Source organism: Dermacentor variabilis, chromosome 8 (genome assembly GCF_050947875.1).
Source record: "Dermacentor variabilis isolate Ectoservices chromosome 8, ASM5094787v1, whole genome shotgun sequence".
In the NCBI taxonomy this organism is placed as follows: domain Eukaryota; kingdom Metazoa; phylum Arthropoda; class Arachnida; order Ixodida; family Ixodidae; genus Dermacentor; species Dermacentor variabilis.
The window spans coordinates 172,033,927-172,048,837 of NC_134575.1; the positions used below are offsets into that span (position 1 = coordinate 172,033,927).

General features: G+C 48.4%; 1 protein-coding gene across 1 annotated transcript in view; it reads left to right on the top strand.

Moving 5' to 3' along the window:
• Window positions 1-14,911, top strand: part of LOC142590804 (prolyl 4-hydroxylase subunit alpha-1-like) — a 43,031-nt gene that overhangs the window by 13,560 nt on the left and 14,560 nt on the right. The window lies entirely within an intron of this gene.

A 14,911-nucleotide genomic window follows, 5' to 3' on the forward strand; every position in this document is an offset into this window, starting at 1 on the left:
ATTTAAGAAGTTGTGTTTCCTAAGAAGGAAACTAAACAAAGCTCCAGCAAAGTCAAAGTTACTAGCGTACAATACTTACATAAGGTCAAAATTAGAATACGCTTCCGTAATTTTGGATCCCGAAACTAAGAAGGATATATATAAACTTGAGATCTTGCAAAGAAAAGCAATCCGATTCATTTTTGGTAAATATAAAAGGTGTTACTCCCCTACTAAACTTATGCAAGAACACGAGATCACAACATTACAAGTACGTCAAAAATATGCTCGGATAGTGTTCTTGCATAACATGCTGAAAGGTAAATTTGACATGTCCATACCTTCATATGTATAACCCTTAGACACCAGAAAGACTCGACACAATCATGACCATGCACTGAAACCAATATTTGCTAAGACCAATGCATTTAAACACAGTTTCTTTCCCCAGGCAATTTCAGACTGAAACGCTATTCCTAAAACCATTTTTGAGGAGGCTGATTTTCAAACGGCACTGAAAAAATTGTTGTTCTAATTTTTTTCTTTTGTTACCAAGTACGTATTATATGTGTAGTGATGTAACCATGTTTCATTGTTAATGGCGTTATTCATTTGTAATCCCGATTTACACTAATTATGTTTTGATTTCCCACTCCTGCTTGGGCCTGTGATGGCCTGCAGTATTGTGAAAAAAAATAAATAAGTAAATAAAATATATGTTGAGCACAGCCACCTGCGGAGCAATTGTTTACGACAGCGAATCAACGGTCAACTCGTGAAATGTTCTACATCACATGATTTTTTTGAAACAATATATGTGCGGCGCGAGACATTTTCTGAGCGTGCAGAGTTTTTCTCAACCTCCCCGCGCCGTTGGTGCCAGCGGAACGACCCTTGGCTTCGAGGGACGCTGTGCTGAGGGAGCGGCGGCCATCCTATTCGGTTCTGTGGTTCGTGGCTCGGACTCGGGACCTCACTCGGAGGGTCGCTTGCTTGAGCTGCGGGAGTGCCTAAATCATGGTAGCACGGCCTGCCCTATACCGGGGCGTCGCACTAAAATATTTTTCCGATGTGGGAGCACAGTCCATACATGTGTGCTCTCACTACATGACTGAGCATACACGTGTCAGCACACACAGTGCACCAAAGGTGTCCTGTGTTAAAAAGGACATATTCCTTAGGTACATCGACGAGGGAATTTGATGACCGTGTCTCGGCCTATCATAAGTCTAACTGTTCGCGAAATTTGACCCGTCACGCCGCGCACCATTCCGCCGCACTCTGCCTCCGACGTAGCGCGATCTTCCCCAGATACGTCGCAATGACGCGGAAATTGGGAACCTAAGGTCGACGCTGTTCGCACGGAACTTCTTCGATGTTGGCCCCTTGCATCAATTGGTGGGCTCTCCATGACGGCCAACTTGTAGGGAGCTGAAGCCTGGCCTTGACGGTCGTTACGGCTTCCAGAGAAGGCGGCGGTCGCTGTCACATCGAACGGAGCTTCTTTGCCGGCCCGTCAACAGTCGGTTGGGGCTCCGTCGTCATCTAGGGGGTGTTGCATCTGGGTCGCAAGCCCCAAGGGTAGCGTTACCCTGGCGGCCTGGGGCACAGCTGGAAACATCCGAAGGTCCTGGCAAAGCATGAGTCGACTGCTAACAGAACAACTTGTTTATTCTAGCATCGCAAAAGAGCGGCCGGTCAGGTCGACCGAAGTGGAGAGACTAGAGAGCACGTTACTCGACGGAAGAAATCGGAGCCTCCCTAGGCGTCCGGGGCAGCTGCTTTTATACTCTCGGAGTCGAGGGCAAGAAGGAACGGCTTGCGAGAGGCGCCCGTGACGGCGGGGCACGGACACGTTGAGAGACACGTTGAGACAAGAAGTGACGCATCCGCCGGGCCGGCGCCGGTCAGACCTCCTCGCTGCACAGTTGGGGAGCTCCTCTCCCCGGCTGCCGCGTATTGACAAGCGTGGGCACCAACATGCACGCACACTGACACACACACACGAAGACACGTGGCATTGAAACATGCCTGGACGCGCTTGGCAGGAAGCGTTACGGCAGCGCTCAACGGGCCAAAATGTCCGCCGCTTTGAATGAAGCCCCGGCGTCCGTTGCATCCGCGCCGGCTATACCGCGCGTCGTAGGCGAAACGTAACAGACCGCCCCGCCGGGAGAAGGAGATCCCGATGGTCAGGGGACTACATACGCTGTCCGGAGGGATGTCGCTCGATGATGCTCATAACCGAAGTCGGTCGTCCTTCCGCGTTTCTTGAGGGCAGCGCACAGAGAAGGCCTCGTTCTCACGTTCAGGTTCACACAGGACACTGTAAACTGACTTCGGGAGAGTTGCCATTTTTGTACTCGTTCCCAGCAAGCGTTAGAACTACGCCGAAACTCCACCGCTCAGTCAGCAAGCACGACACAACCCTCACTAAGCCCTGCCCGGCTCTTTCCCCTTTTATACTACTGCCTAGTTCCTAACAGTCTAGCAGCACTCAGAACGCGTCCACAAATTGAAAAATTGCACTAGAAAGCACGTCATCACTTTGAAACACTAAACAAAAGCAATATGTTAAAAATCCTGCCTCAGGAAGAAAACATCAGTAACAAACAACTTTGAGGCTGATTCCTACATAAGGGCCTCGACTTAAGCCATCGGCATTACCGTTGAGACTCCCCTTTTTGTAACGCACCTCAAAGGAATATTGTTGCAAAGCGAGGCTCCAGCGCAGGAGGCGGCCATTTGTGGAAGAGATGGTCTGCAGCCATTGGAGAGGGCAGTGATCCGTCTCGAAGCATGCGAAGAGGAGACCGCAGCGAGCGACAGTACACCAGCTCAGCTGGCGAAAACCCTGTAGCCGCATGCGGCGCGGTCCTTAATGCAAACATGACCCCAGGCAGACACAGCTCCCAGTCAGTTTGTTCTTCAAAACACAATGCTCTCAACACGCGCTTCATGACGGAGTGGAGCTTCCCAACGGAATTCGACTGTGGGTGGTACACTGAGCTGTGTAACAGCTTTACCCCGCACCTTTCGAGAAAGGCTGTCGTCAAAGCGCTAGTAAACACTGTGCCCTGATCTGATTGGATTCCCGCAGGAAAACCAACTCGCGCAAATATGGACAGTACTGCATTGACTATCTCAACTGAGCTGAGTTCTTTAAGTGGCACTGCTTCAGGGAACTTTGTCGCTGGGCAGATCACAGTCAAAATGTGTCTGTACCCCGTGGTTGTTACTGGCAGAGGTCCCACTGTATCAATATGGACAGTACTGCATTGACTATCTCAACTGAGCTGAGTTCTTTAAGTGGCACTGCTTCAGGGAACTTTGTCGCTGGGCAGATCACAGTCAAAATGTGTCTGTACCCCGTGGTTGTTACTGGCAGAGGTCCCACTGTATCAATAACGAGCCGTCTAAAAGGCTCCGTAATGATAGGTACCAACTTCAATGGCGCCCTCGATTTGTCCCCTGGTTTGCCAACCCGCTGACAGGTGTCACATGTCCTCACAAAGTGTTCTGCGTCACGAAAACACCCTGGCCAATAGTACTCTTGTAAGAGACGGTCCTTAGTCTTCTTAACTTCTAGGTGTCCGGACCACGAACCCCCATGCGACAAGCGCAACAGATCCTGACGGTAGCACTGAGGCACGATCAGCTGATCGTACTCCACTCCCCTGCGGTCTAGATGCTTCCGGTACAGGACCCCACCTCTTTCCACAAAACGAGCATTTTTCTTGGCGATACCTTCCTTGACATTGCAGCGCATGTTCTGTAGGCTGCCATCCTTTTTTTGCTCGGCTATAAAAGCCGACCGGCTGACTTTTAGCAACCTATTAAGTCCATCTGACGTAGGCGCGATGAGCAAATCTGCAGATAGCTCTTCTAACTTTCCCGTGTCGGGCATTTCCTCTCCAGTATCTGGTGCCTTCAATGCTACAGGCTCCATTTTATTTAGTTCGGACGTGCTCTGAATATCAGCTTGCTGCGCCTCCGACCCTTTCTCATTGTTCGACAACGTCGGCCCCGCAACTACCGCCTTTGCAGCGAGCTCCCGAACTCTCGATATGGTTAAGGCCTGAACGCTAGCCTCACCAAACAAAAGCCCCTTCTCGCGCACGCGGTGATCGGACCTGTTCGAAAATGGGTACGGGTACTGGGGGGGGGGGCAGCATAGATGACACTGCGGCCTCCGTCTCAAGTGCTCCGAAAGGTCCTTCAATAAGCACTTTTGCTACAGGCAGACACACGCTATGAGCTTCCACAGCTTGCTTGATCCATGCGCACTCGCCCGTGAACATATCGGGTTCTACGTAAGAGGGGTGAACTACATCCATTGTAGCTGCGGAATCACGAAGCACTCGGCACTCTTTCCCGTTCACGAGGAGGTCTCGCATGTAAGGCTCGAGAAGCTTCATGCTCTCGTCAATGCTGCATAATGACAAAAACACGACTTTTGTTTTTGTTTCTGGACACTGCGCCGAAAAGTGACCCAGCTTCTGGCACGTATAACACACGCGCGCTTGCCTCGTCTCGAACCGCTTTCTGCGTTCGGCTTCGGCTGCCGCCGTCTCCTTACGTTCGGTCGGACTGCTTTCACTCGCATCCGCACTACGTGTGTCCCCCCTTGCTCTCATGGGCGTGAACTTCGGCCTCTCAAACTTGGAGTCAAATTCACCCTTTTGACCGTCCTTAGCTCCGCGAGCCCGACGCGTCACAAACTCCTCGGCTAGCTCGGCGGCTTTAGCCAGCGTACTAATGTCTGGCCTATCCAAGACCCAGTACCGCACGTTCTCAGGTAACCGACCATAGAACTGTTCCAGCCCGAAACAATGCAGGACTTTCTCGTGGTCACCAAACGCTTTCTCTTCTTTGAGCCACTCCTGCATGTTTGACATAAGCATGTAGGCAAACTGTGTGTGACCACGGTGTAAGAATTATTCCTACACCGTGGTGTGACTAACTTCTGCCTTTCTCATTTTTCCCGAAACTTCCGACGGAACGCCTCCGCTGAAAGCCTGTACTTCTTTAGCAGACTCGATTTCACTTGGTCGAAATCCTCTGCCTCCTCTCTTTTCAAGCGAGCGACTACGTCGGCCGCCTCGCCGGGTAACAAAGTGAGCAAGCGCTGTGGCCACGTTTCCCGAGATAACCCCTGCTTCTCGCACGTTCGCTCAAAGTTAACCAGGAACAAACCAATGTCCTCTCCAAGCTTAAACGGCCGCATCAGGTCAGTCATTTTGAACTATACTCGTCCTCCTGCACCGTGTGCCTGACTTCCATTACGAGCGCGTTCCATCTCCACGTCGAGAGGCTTCATTTCCAAAGCGTGTTGACGGTCGCGCTCCTCTTCTTTCTCTTGTTGCTCTCGCTCTTTCTCTTTCTGTTCTTTACGTTCGCGCTCCTGTCTTTCTCTTTTTGCCGTCTCCCTCTCCTCAATGGTCTCAAGGCATTCCGACAGCTCGTCATCCTCAGCGTCTAACGCAAGCATAGCCCGTAGCAGTTCTGGTTTTCTGAGTTTGTCTGAAACATCCAGGCCCAACTCTATTGCAAGCTCCAGCAATTTCGGTTTGCGCAACGACTTGAAATCTATGGCTGCTCTGAATGCTGCTTTCTCTACTGCCTACTATTGTCTTGCCGCAAACTAACCCGGCAGCAACGACAACCACAATTACCAGCTCTGTTTCTGACACTAACAAAAGCCTGGCAAAACTCAGAAGAAGAAAGTCCCGCACTCACCAAAGCTCGCAGCCAAGAACTCAGCGCAGTCGTTCCGCTGCAGGCAACCAGTCATCACACAGGGCTCGTTGCACTGCTCCCGGATGGTCGTTGTGCTGCTCAGCATACAGTCGACCGCATATCTTCGCTGCTGGCCTCCGTTGCCGCGATCTCACCGCTAGCAGCCAGTTGTTGCAGATGGGTCGCAAGCCCCCAGGGTAGCGTTGGCCTGGCGGCCTGGGGCACAGCTGGAAGCATCCGAAGGGCCTGGCAAAGCATGAGTCGACTGCTAACAGAACTGGTTTATTCTAGCATCGCAAAAGAGCGGCCGGTCAGGTCGACCGAAGTGGAGAGACGGGAGAGCACGTTACTCGACGGAAGAAATCGGAGCCTCCCTCGGCGTCCGGGGCAGCTGCTTTTATACTCTCGGAGTCGAGGGCAAGAAGGAACGGCTTGCGAGAGGCGCCCGTGACGGCGGGGCACGGACACGTTGAGAGGCACGTTGAGACAAGAAGTGACGCATCCGCCGGGCCGGCGCCGTCAGACCTCCTCGCTTCACAGTTGGGGAGCTCCTCTCCCCGGCTGCCGCGCTTTGACAAGCATGGGCACCAACATGCACACACACTCACACACACACACACACGAAGACACGTGACATTGAAACATGCCTGGACGCGCTTGGCAGGAAGCGTTACGGCAGCGCTGAACGGGCCAAAATGTCCGCCGCTTTGAATGAAGCCCCAGCGTCCGTTGCATCCGCGCCGGCTATACCGCGCGTCGAAGGCGAAACGTAACAGTGGGCGCTGGTCAAGTCTTCGCTCCGTGGGAAGCATTCGAGGAAAGCCCATTGCCGTTTTAATACGTAACAGGACTACTGAAACGGCTGGAACAAACGTGCGCCGATGCGATTTTGGAAGATACGGACAGACCGTAGCAGCAGCTATCCGTAAAATGGAATATTTAGGCAAGAAAATGTTCCGCATGGATACGTGCGCCAAAATCTGAGTGATTCTCAAAAATTGTTATTTGTAATGGGACAGCGCGTTTACACAGCCCCATAAGGATACCCTTATTACCCCATTGTCGCTGAGCTGCCGCGGAGGAGGCACGCTGTGGATGTTCAGCGGTTATGGCGGCCTGCTGACAAGCACCACCTCGTGGCTACAATACCGAGCTGTGGCCACCGAATTTCAGTTAGGGAAAATAAAAAAAATAGAATACTAAGGCGGCAGACTTCAGCGATTTCTTCCTCTCTGAACTCATTATAAAGCATTCTATCGCAGTGAATATCACCCTGTTATTTTCGCTTGCCTGCTCTTTCCGCAAATTATTACGCTCAGCCAGGACGGGGGAATTAACGGGCAATTAGTCTCCGGCTGTAGTGTTGTCGGCTCAGTGGACGTGTAATCGTGGAATGCAGTCTATTAATTGAAAATAAGAATTGGTAAGAAGACGCAATATTGAATATTATGCTTAAGCCGTGATTATGAATTCTGTATCATTAAAAAAAGTGTCGTTTAGATAACTAGGGCGCGGCTTCAGAAGTAAGTAAAATGCTCATCTGACCACATCCATTCTGGAGCCCCAGGCGCTAGAAACCATTCTGGATTTTGCCTAGAATGTCATTTTTATTTATTTATTTATTTATTTAAAATACCTTACAGGCCCTATGCGGGCATTGTGTAAGGGGGGTACAAAATCAAGGGGGAAAAGAAAGAGTAAACAGCCTTCTAAAGTGTAATACAAAAGATACGCCTCAATGCAGGGCTCATTACTACCAAAAACATGTAAAAGGAACAACTGAAGTAATGAAGGGCCACAAAGGTACGCTTAAGGAAATAACACGAGTAAAACTCAACGTAACGTACTAATACTATAAAGTAAAATACACGAAAAATGAACATATCAGGGAGTACAATTTTTGACTGGATATTTAGGGAAATAGACGCAAGAAAGCTATAATATATACAAGGCATACAAGTGAACACGTGGCGCAGCATAAAATAGCAATTCATAGGAGCGAGATAGCAATGCATCAATTTAAAAAAAAAATCACAAGAAGTTCGAAGCACATTGCCAAGGTTAAGAAACAAGATAAAGTGATTTGTAAGTGCTATTATGAAAAATGCTCGTGTAGGAGATGACGAAATTTTTCTTGATCTGACTCGGAAGCAATGTGATCAGGCAGATTGTTCCACAAGCGAATGGCCTTAGGGAGCGCGGAAAAGTTAAAAGCATGTGTCGTACCGTACATGCGCGCAAAACTAAAGTGGTTATTTAATCGGCGAGACGTGTTCGAGGCGATCTGGATATGTAGTGTGGATTGTGCGGCATTGTAAACATATTTGTGAAACAGGGATAACAGAGCGATATTACGGCGAAGAACTAAAGGCTGTATGGAATGATCGAGTTTCATTTGCGTTACGCTGGAGTGATGGCTATAATTACGTGTAATGAAACGGGCAGCTCGGTTTTGGACTGATTCAAGCATGTCGATTAAGTATGTAGGATGCGGGGACCAAATGGATGATGCATACTCGAGCTGTGGACGAACAAATGTCTGATAAGCCAATTTGCGAATGTTGGAAGGTGAATTACCCAGATTACGACGTAGGTAACCTAAAGTCCTTGAAGCTTTTGCGCAAACGGCTGCAATGTGGTCTGTCCAGGAGAGGTTTTCGGTTAGGTGAACACCCAAATATTTATACGATACTGTATGTAACAATTGTTTATTATTGACGCTGTATAAAAAATGTGAGTTGTCACGCTTACGACTAAAAGAAATTACCTGACATTTTGATACATTTAAAGCCATTAACCAGGTATTACACCAATTATGAATTAGGCTAAGGTCATTTTGAAGGGCCAGGTGGTCGTCAGTACTATTAATTGATCTGTAAATAATGCAGTCGTCAGCGAAAATACGTAAGTGAGAAGAAACATTAAGTGGCAAATCATTTATGTAGATTAGGAAGAGTAAAGGGCCCAAAACGCTGCCCTGAGGCACACCAGAAGTAACGTAAGTAGGAGACGAAGCGATATTGTTAACTACTGTGAACTGTTGACGATTCGAAAGAAAATTACGAAGCCATGTTAGAGTGAAGGAGTCAATTCCAAGTGCAGTTAATTTTGCAATAAGGCGACAATGAGCTACACGATCAAATGCTTTGGAAAAGTCAAGAAAAATGCAATCGGTCTGCTGGTTATTGTTCATGTTAAGGTGCAGGTCAGTCGTGAATTCGAGTAACTGTGTCTCACATGATAATCCTTTCCTGAAACCATGTTGATGGCGAAAAAAGAAATTATTGGACTCTAGGTGATTATAAATATGAGAAGCAATTATATGCTCGAGCATCTTGCAGCAAATGCAGGTCAATGAAATTGGACGGTAATTTTCCGGGGAGTTTTTATTCCCAGTTTTAAATATGGGTATAATTTTGGCCATCTTGCAGTCATTGGGCAGCTGTCCCGATGACAAAGACTGCTTGAATATATGGTACAGAATGTTACTGGATATAGAAATGGTATTTTTTAATATCTTGGAACTAATATTATGAATACCAGATGAAGTAGATAACTTTAAATTATTAATAAGACATGCAACTCCCTCCACCGAGATTTCAATACCTTCCATGAATTGCCGGTCATAATCAGCAACATCAGGTACATTGGTATGATCCTCGCGGCTGAAAATCGATGAAAAAAACGTATTAAAGGCAGAGGGGCATTCATTGTCAGAGAGAGGAGTATTTGTATCGCTATGTAAGGCTATCCGGTTTGAGTCACGGTCAGGTGATATAACTCGCCAAAACTTTTTCGGATTCGAATGTAAGAGAGAAGGTAAATCTGTGGCGAAATATTTATCTTTAGCTGCAGCTAAGGCGGAACAGTACGTTTTTAAGCAAATCCTGTACCTTTCCCACGAAGGAGCATTATTGACGCGTTTAGCGGTATTGTACAGACGTTTCTTTTTATTCCTGAGCTTACGTAGGGCCTTAGTAAACCAAGGATTTGTTTTGTCATTTGTTATTGAGATCAACGGGATATATTTGTTCATTAGAGCAGACATTTTATTCTTGAAACATACCCAGTTATCTTCCACCGAGCGACTATAAAAAGAAGGAAGTAGCGTACGGTTGAAAAATACTTCAAGTTCATCGTTTATTTTAGAGTAGTTTGCTTTGTTATAATCACGTATATTTTTCTTTGAGATCCCTGAAAAGGGTAGTGGAACACTGATTGTTACCTGAAGTAGATCGTGATCACTAAAGCCGTTTAGATGAATTACGGATTCAATCGTTTCAGGAGTGTTGGTGAGTATAAGGTCTAGAATGTTAGTACCACGGGTAGGTTTGTTAACGACCTGAAATAGGTTAAGATCTAAAGTTAAGTTAAGAAAATCCACTGATGTTCGACAGGATGATGATAGATTACTCCAATTTATGAGCGGAAAGTTAAAATCACCGAATAAGTAAACAGAATGCGCTGGACAGAGCTGGAGGGCCATGTTTATGCTATTGCGTAGTTCTGTAACGAAAGAAGTGCTGTAGTCAGGTGGACGGTAACAGGCACCTACCAGTAGTTTGGTCGTACTTATGATTACTTCAACCCACACAATTTCAAGAGATGAGTTCGAGTCGATAATACGAGAAGATAATGATTTTTTAACACCGAGCAGAACGCCACCGCCTCTCTTGCTAGTTCGATCTTTGCAGTAAATATTATAAGAATGGTTATCAGGAAGAATTTCGTCGTCTGTAATGTCAGGATTTAGCCAAGTTTCGGTAAGAACAAGAATATTAGATTCGTTATCGTCAAGCAGGGAGCAAACTAATTCGCGCTTGGGCATGATGCTTCGTATGTTTGCGTAAGATAGTATCAACAAAGACCCAGTGAGAGGTAGCTTTGACTGTGGAAGAGCCCGTGGGCAAGTGCTTATGTCTAGCTATCTTTGCGACATGACAACGGTATCAGTGACTTTGTCGTACGTGTAAGTCTGGTTATTTATAAGCAGCCGATCTACTGACAGCTTAAAAGACACATTTTGAGGTTTCGCGAAGTCAAGCAGCTTCCTTCTAGCTTGTCGTGTAGCTGGCGAGAAATCTTCAGCGATTGAATATTCTAAGCCTTTTAATTTTTATGCAGATGACAAGATGCGTTGCTTGTCTTTAAAAAAAGTTAGTTTAGCTATTATAGGTCTGTTCTTTCCTTCTTGGTATTTCCCAAGCCTATGTACGCGTTCAAATTGCGAACTGATTGTTGCAATTTGCAGTTTTTCAGAGCACAGTTTTATGACTTTCTTTTCAGGGGTAGCCCTGTCTTCTTTAGGGTCATCTTTTATCCCGAAAAACAGCAAATTACTTCGACTGAGCCTGTTTTCTGCGTCCTCACATCTTGAAGTTATTCTTTGCAGCTGATCTGAGACATCACGTAAAGTCTTACTCCCTTTTTCCTTCACGCCTGAGTCTGCAACGCTTTCTGAGGAAGTGGCTAACTCAAGCGCCGCAACCCTGGCTGTTAGATTGACGAGTTCATTATCAGTGGCAGCTTGTTTGTCCTTTGCGCTTTTTAATTCCGCCAAAAGCGCCTCTTGTGCGGCCTCTAGTTTCTGTATCGCCTCAAGAGCGGAGGCAAACGCATCTGCCTCAGCTTTTGACATTGGACCTGGGTTCGACTCAACGTCGCCAGAAAGCAAGAGGAGCAACTCAAACATTGCAGAGTAGAGCGAACACAGAAGTAAATTAGAACGCTTTAAAACATCAATCCACTCAACTGGGCACGACACCGCGATCAAACAGCAGTTGTTACTCCTAATGCATGAAGCACACCGCACGTAACTAACCTGCAATAGCAGTAGCTCAGTACGCTGCATACTCGATGCGGTGCCGTGCCCGAAGTGGACGCTTGCTGGCTGGCTTTTAAGTCCTCTTCCGGTGGTGTCCGTCGTAGTACCCAATCGCCGTTGCCAGATGTGCGCGAAGGTCTTGTCTGGATTCGGCGCTGCGATTACCAAGGCAAGCCGAGGTGGTGTCGCGTCATCGATGCGCAGTCTGGACGTACCGGGAAGTGCTGAGCAAACGGCCCAAGTGACGGTCACCTGCAATAGCAGTAGCTCAGTACGCTGCATACTCGATGCGGTGCCGTGCCCGAAGTGGACGCTTGCTGGCTGGCTTTTAAGTCCTCTTCCGGTGGTGTCCGTCGTAGTACCCAATCGCCGTTGCCAGATGTGCGCGAAGGACTTGTCTGGATTCGGCGCTGCGATTACCAAGGCAAGCCGAGGTGGTGTCGCGTCATCGATGCGCAGTCTGCACGTGCCGGGAAGTGCTGAGCAAACGGCCCAAGTGACGGTCACCTGCAATAGCAGTAGCTCAGTACGCTGCATACTCGATGCGGTGCCGTGCCCTAACGCTGGAAAAGACATTTCAGCGCGAGCATTGCGAAATCGGGCTGGATTTCACGGCACCCATGCACCGGGAGTCACATAACGTAAGGAGCCCCATCCGAGCACAAACTTTCAAGGGCGTTTTGATGACGAGCGAGCTCGTCGCGGCATCTCGCGGAGGCCGCGGAATCTACGGCGCGCATGGATTTCAATTCCGACACTTTATGGGCATAAAGTTCTCATAAACTTTTGATGCGAAAGGTGTACTGACATTTCCAAAGTCGTGCTTTAGATTTTCAATTCCGAAACTTTGAGGTTCTAATGTTGTTATAGACGTTTGATGTCAACGGTGCATTGAGTTTTTTAAAGTCGTACATCGGACCATACAACGAGACAAGTCAAATCAACACACTATCAGACAAGTTGACAAAGCATGCAACGAGGTTCGATGAAACAAAGCGTTGTGGCAGTTCGTTGTTGCCGTCATGTCACAGAAAATAATATCAACATTTTTTTACCTGCGCCAAAGCAGCCATATCGAGACACTAAAGGCAGCAATGCTTACTATACTCCTATTTTCATGCTTTGACTTTTATTCGCGAGGACACATTGAGCCTCTGGCGGGCAGCCGGAGCCCTCCAGAGCACATGTGTTTTCTTCGTGTTGCCCGGACCATCGCGCGGCGCACTTCGATGCGCGTTCGTTTTTCTCTGGCCGAGTGGATTTTCGCCTGGCAAAGCTTTGGACGCTTTCTGGCTAGCAAGCGAGAAAAAGAAACTATACATGGTCACTCGCCGCCATGACTGCGTGGCCGGGTTGACAAACTTAGCGATTTCTCGTCAAATTGGCGACCTTTAGAAGCTCCTGGCGACCGAAAATCGTGTTTAGGGACTTGGCTACTTTATGGCTCCTTTTGGATATGGTAATTAGCATACGTACTGGCCGAATAACACTCCCCCCGACGGCCCCCTCGAAACAACAGCCCCAAACGTCTGATCTAAGGTCGCGCTTTTGTGTCTTGCAAGCTCCGGAAGCAAATTCAGGAGCTGAAAATACATGATAGCCACCACATGCTCAGTGGACCTCTTCGACTTGTCCCCTTATGCTACCCAGGACTGCCCGAGATGCTTCATATGAACGCTCATTGGCTGAAATCAACGCCTCGAGCACTTCGGGACTGTCACTGACGGATAATTGAACGGGCCCAAGCAGCTCCCTTCGAGTAACAGGAATTAACCAAGCTTACGGGCAATGCTTTTGCGTCCTTCGAAGGACGGAAGCAATAAGTGATGTCCTAATATCACCCCAGCGACGGTTAGCTCTGTAGAGAATCTCGAACACCACGGTACTTTGCGTCAGAGACGACTGCAAAACCAAAAGCACGTCATGGCTGCCATGACATTACAGGGGCCAATGTCTACGTCACTATATGTGACTGCGTACCAGGAGCGGAGAACGTGTGTGACGTCATAGAGTTCGCACGGGAACGTTTAAACTGAAGTCATAGTGGCATAGAGTTAACATAACCATCTGTGCAAGGACCGCGTTCAGCAAGTTTATTCTATGAAACTGGCGATACAACTTCGGCTATGAGAAAGCGCACAAGTGTGTGGCAGAAATTATAAATAACATCAGTTGGCCATATATAATGCTAAATCACGATACAATATTGTTACGTGTAGCTGAAGCCGAATGCTGAGAAGAAGTCCAGCGGCTGCGGCAGTGGCGGGCGACATGTCCAATGCGTCGGCTGTTAAAACAGATCGGCTTGTCGTCCACGGGTCGCCATTCGGAGGGGTTGCGCTGTCCATAAAATGAGTAAGGAGAGCGGGGTGGGGAGGTGCGTGGAGAAAGAGGTTCCGAGCGTACGGAACGAATTGATTGCAGGCCGACGTTGGACAACTCTTGACGGACGACGGCCTGGATCAAGGAGATTGTCACCGTAGAATGATCAGGTAACGGGAATGAAGGGGCCGCCGGTTGTGCCGCTTCAACCTCACTCCGAATGATGCAGGTCAAGTTGTCATATCGCGACGGCTGGTGGAAGAGGTCGTCACAGAATCACGTAGCAGCTGTGTTGGGAAGTCGCGTGATATGCTGGGATACCCGGCGGCTTTTAGCATGCTCGAGACGGCAGCAATCCTTGAGAATAGTATCGATGCTGGTGACGTTCGTAAACACCAGTAAATTGAAGGCATCGTCAGCAATGCCTTTGAGGACGTGATTAACCTTATCGTCCTCAGACATGGTCGGGTCAGCCTTGGCACAAAGGGCCAAGACGTCGAGAATGTACGACACGTAGGACTCGGTCGACGTCTGTACACGTGTGGCAAGGGCTTTCTCGGCATTGACTTGGCGACCGAACGGATTGCCAAAAAGGTCGCGGAGCTTCTCCTTGAAGAGATCCCAGCTCGAGATCTCCTCTTCGTGAGTCTGGAACCACGCCAATGGAGCTTCGTCGAGGTAGAAAAGTACGTTGGCAAGCATAATAGTCGGATCCCACCTTTGACTGGTGCTGACAGGTTCGTATAAGCGGAGCCAGTCGTCAACATCAGGACTGCCGACACCGTTGAAAGCACCAGGATCCCGAGGTGGGGAAACGGCGACATAGGCCGGGGCTGCAGGCGGAGACGTTTGCGTAGATGAAGTGCCGCCTGCAGGAGCCGAAGGTTCATTGTCGCCGTTGCGACCGCTGCGAAGCTCCATGACGGGCACGGGGAACGTCCACCTCCACCAAATTAATGTTACGTGTCATCATCATCATCATCATCATCATCATCATCATCATCATCATCATCATCATCATCAGCCTGGTTAGGCCCACTTCAGGGC